This window comes from Mastomys coucha, unplaced genomic scaffold (genome assembly GCF_008632895.1).
Source record: "Mastomys coucha isolate ucsf_1 unplaced genomic scaffold, UCSF_Mcou_1 pScaffold20, whole genome shotgun sequence".
In the NCBI taxonomy this organism is placed as follows: Eukaryota; Metazoa; Chordata; class Mammalia; order Rodentia; family Muridae; genus Mastomys; species Mastomys coucha.
The window spans coordinates 3,874,842-3,879,423 of NW_022196903.1; positions in this window are offsets into that span (position 1 = coordinate 3,874,842).

The following is a 4,582-nucleotide window of genomic DNA, read 5'->3' on the forward strand; positions in this document are numbered from 1 at the left end:
AGGGGTGTCATCAATGTGGAATACTAATTCTCTTTCTATTGAATAGGCATTAGTTGTTTACAGCTCTTCATCTAGGAGTGGAGGTCCATTAGATTTCTCCATCTACATTAACATGTCAGCTAGTGTTGTCTTGTCCAGGTCTTGTTCATAATGTTAAGATTTCATGGATGTAGTTTCTCTCTCTTCTGCTCTGGAGGTGCTTCAAGCAGGGAAAGTGGAGCTGGTAAATGAGGCAGACTAAAGTCAGAAGCAACAGCTAACTTTATTCAGAGCACCAGATAATTTATACTCTGAGAGTTGAGAGAGGTAATCTGAATAAGTTCTCATGTGTTCAACTGTGCACAACCACAGAAACAACCTGCCTGTGCTTTTAAGAGACAAAATTGAATAACAACAGCAAGCAATAATGACTAATCTGAAGTAAACCCACTCCCAACAGCTACATCTGTGAGGTGCACAAACCCACACTCCAAGAGCAATTCTGTGTGTTGAAGAAACTGAGGTAACAAGATTCAGTTTCCTTGGAGTTGTCTCACAAGCACTCAGAATTCTCCTCACAGGACTCCACTCTTCAGCCATGCCCTGTCATATTCAGAAGATACAATCTTATAGCAGACTTCTTAGTCCTCTGGCTCTTACAATCTTCCTGCCCCCTCTTCCACCATATTCCTTGAGACTTAGGTGTAGGTATGGTATTGTAGAAGTTTATCTGGGGCTGGGCATCCATGGTCATGTATTCTCGGTATTTTGACCATTTCTGTAATATTCTCTGTCTACTGAAAAAAGGAGCTATCATTTTATTGACTGCCTTTTATATTTTTTCTTGCTGTTACTTTTAATTCCAGGATGTTGTTTACTTATATCATATCTTGGCTTAATTCCTTTTCAACTGAACATGGTACCTTTCCCTTTCAAGAACCCCCAAGTCCCAGGTACAGCCCTTTCTATGCTTCAAACTTTGTGTTTCAGTTTGCTGAATGAATTTAGATTGTACTGCGTGAGCCCTTGTTACTCATTTTTGCATGTTTTTATAGTTTGTTTTTCGAAGTTGTTGATAAGCTATCTCCTAATTCATTTTTCTGCAAGGTCGTGAAGGGGGATATGCTGTGTATGTTTTCACTTATTGAAACCTTAGAACTTACATTTCTCTTGCCCACTGAGGTTTAATTATCATTGGTTTTGCAAATACAAAAAAGAAAAGGCAATTATTTCTGAAATCACTTAAAAGCACAAAACTCCTAGACATTAGACTGGGCATTAAACGTTGCTACATGAATTATTTACAGAAAGTATGTTTTCACAAGATGGCTATGTACACTTAAGTAAAAATAGTGTCCCTTTTTTTTTTAATACATCTCCATAAGCTACTTGACTTCAGAAATATTTAAAAATCTTTTGTTAGGACATTGTGTAAAATATTCTTTCAATAAGTCTCATTTGAAAACTGTGAGTTGGGCCTTTGGGTGATAATCACAAACATTGTAGTGTAAATTGGGGCTTTCTATGTGTTTGGAGAAGCTTGGCTGAAACTAGATGAGTTTTTGGTTCAAGCCCTTGGGTTTTTATTCTGAAGAACAAAAATTATTCATTAGACTTCCAAGTATTATATAGTCCATGAAGCAATGGACTAGGGATGTAAACAGAGAGTTCTCAACAGAAATAAAAATAGTTAAGGAATACCTCAACAGTGTTCAGCCTCCTTAGCAGTTAGAGACTTGCAAATTAAAACATGAGATTTCATTTGCCTGGGTCAGAATAGCTAAGATCAATAAACAATTAACAACAAACAGTTGTTTGGTGAGGATATCCGGACAAGGCAACCTTCATACATTGATTTGTGGGAGTGAAAACTGGTGAAGCCAATCTGGAAATCAGTATGGAGAATCTTCAAAGGCTTAAATAAATATACCCAATACCCAGCTATAACACTCTTTGCCTTATGCCCAAAGGATTTGACATTCTACTCCACAGGTGCTCAGCCATGTTCATCTCCACCCTATTCACAATAGACCAGAAATGGAAACAACCTAAATATCCATCAGCAGATGACTACATAGTGAAAATGTAGTGTGTGCACAATGGAATGCTATAGAGCAGTGAAGAAAACGGAATGCATGCTATTGTAGGGAAATGGATGGAATTGGAAAAGATGATGTTGAGTGATGGAACCCAGATACAGAAAAGTAAACACGGACTCTTCTCTCTCATCTGTGGTCCCTAACTCCAAATATTCAGATGCAAGTAGCTTTCACCTTCATCAAAGAAGATTCTCTTTTTAGAAAATCAAAATCATTACACAAAACCACAACTGGACACTCATGGGGAGTCCAGACCAACCAAGTGTCTTCCTTTTTTACTAACCAATGAGAAGGTTGTGCCACCCATATGCACATTAGTGTGGGATCCTCTAGCGGTGAATGGGCAACAAACTAGTAGGTACTCCTCAAAGAGTAGTTCACTCTTTTAACTGCCATAAATTGCCAATAGCTTTTCAGCACAGGGCAGGGCCTCAGGAACTTCTCCCTGCTCCATGTTGGAATGTTTAACTATCTTGATTGTAGCTGTCATGCATTTGCATGAGCAATCATATCCAGAGGATAGCATTTCACAGCGCTTTTCCTTGTTGTTGAGCTCATACATTCCTCTTACTCCCTTTTCTGGAATGCTCCCCTAGCCTTAGGAAGATAGAAGATTCCTATGAGCCAAACAGTAGGAAGTACTTTCATTGGGATTTGTCGATCATTAAGTGGCTGAGTATTAGTTTCCTCAACCCTGGGAATTTAAAGGACAGGAGATGACACCCAGGGTCTCTAAGAGGAGTAACTGGGAAAACATTATACTTGTGTAGGGCTCTAACTGGTTTATGTAGAGGAGCAAGAGTGATCAAGATCTAAACCAGCCTTACATGGACAAAACCCTGTTGTCAAATTATCAAGAAATCCTAAAACCAGTTTAAGATAATATCAGATTAGAGATTAAAGTCCCTACATGTATATGATGGAAGCAAATACAAATATTTTTCACAGGAAAAGAATATCATATAGGTCTCAGATTATTTCTACAATCTTTTTTTTTTCTTCTTCCAAATAAAGCATCTGGAACAAAAGTCACAAACAGACACTAAAAAAACCACAACACATGTCAAGATGCAGAAACAATGAACAATCAGACACAGAGCCTGGACCATATTTTTGAAGTAATGAAAACCTTTTCAAAAACAATGGCAGTCATGATTCAAAAATAAAAATGGGAATGAAAATTTCAACAAAAATCTGAACTATAAAAATCTTCATAGAATATGTGAAAAAGAACATGATATACATCTTATAGATGTATTTCCCAGCATTCAGGAGGCAGAGGCAGAAAGATCTCTGAGTTTGAGACCAGCCTACTCTTCAGAGCTAATTCTAGGACACCCAAGGCTACACTGAGAAACCCTGTCTCAAGAAACAAACAAACAAACAAAGGAAATCTAAAATAATATTATTAAAGCAACCAGAGAGAAATATACACTGGTCTTCAAAATAACAATAACTGGAGTAGAAGATTATATCTCATCGAACAAAAATATTTTTTCTCTTTAGTGAACTTAGAACAAAACAATAGATTTATATGCCAAGGAAAATAGCATTTAGAATTAACCTAAAGATACCTTGATACGAAAGAAAAAATAGTAAATTTATCACCTAAAATAACAGTCTTCACAGATGAGGAGCATAAAATTGTAGAAATTGTGAATAGATAGATAAACTAAATGCACATAAGTCATACAAATTATTTGTGTTTGTTGAATTTGATATATACATACCCACTTGTTCTACAGAATAACACAGGTTATAACCTAGCTCATATATTAGCCTTAAAAACATATTACAGAAGCGTTTTAATTGGCAACCTGTCATGAAATGTCCCCTTTCTCATTCCATCTTACTCCCCTCTTTACAAGAAACAAAGAAGTTGGTGAGAGCAGCTGAGGCTGATGTGTGTCTCACTGAAATATGTATCAAATCCACGGAAATGGAAACACAGTCATTGGTGATCTGTCTGGCCCCATGTGAGAGCTGGCTGAATTCTATCATAGCTCCCTGGGTTGATGAAAACAACTCTCTCATAAAAATAAGTCTCTTAAAGAACCAGAAAATAAATATACAAAAATAGAAGGGTTTGGGTAAGAGAAAGAGTGTGTTTGAGGCAGGGAAACAGGAAGAAGGGAACTAGAACTCAATATATATATATGTATATGAAAATGACACAGAGCAAGAATTTTAAAAGTAATAAAATAGAGAAGAAAAACAACAGAATTCACAGTTTTATAAATTAGAAATGGAAGTGTAAATGATTACCTGGAAGCATTTGAAAAAAGAAAATACAGGTATCCGTATTAAACTTGGAATGTTTTGTTTGCTAAATCACTCAAGTAATGTTGTTTTAAATAATATTTTATGTGGCTCAACAAAAACTAAGTCCTTAACATTGCCATATGTTTGCCATAAACATCATCTATGCAGACTGTCTGCAAAGGTCACAGTTGGGTTCACAAAGGAAAGAGTATTGTGACCATTTTAAAGGAGCCACTAGATGC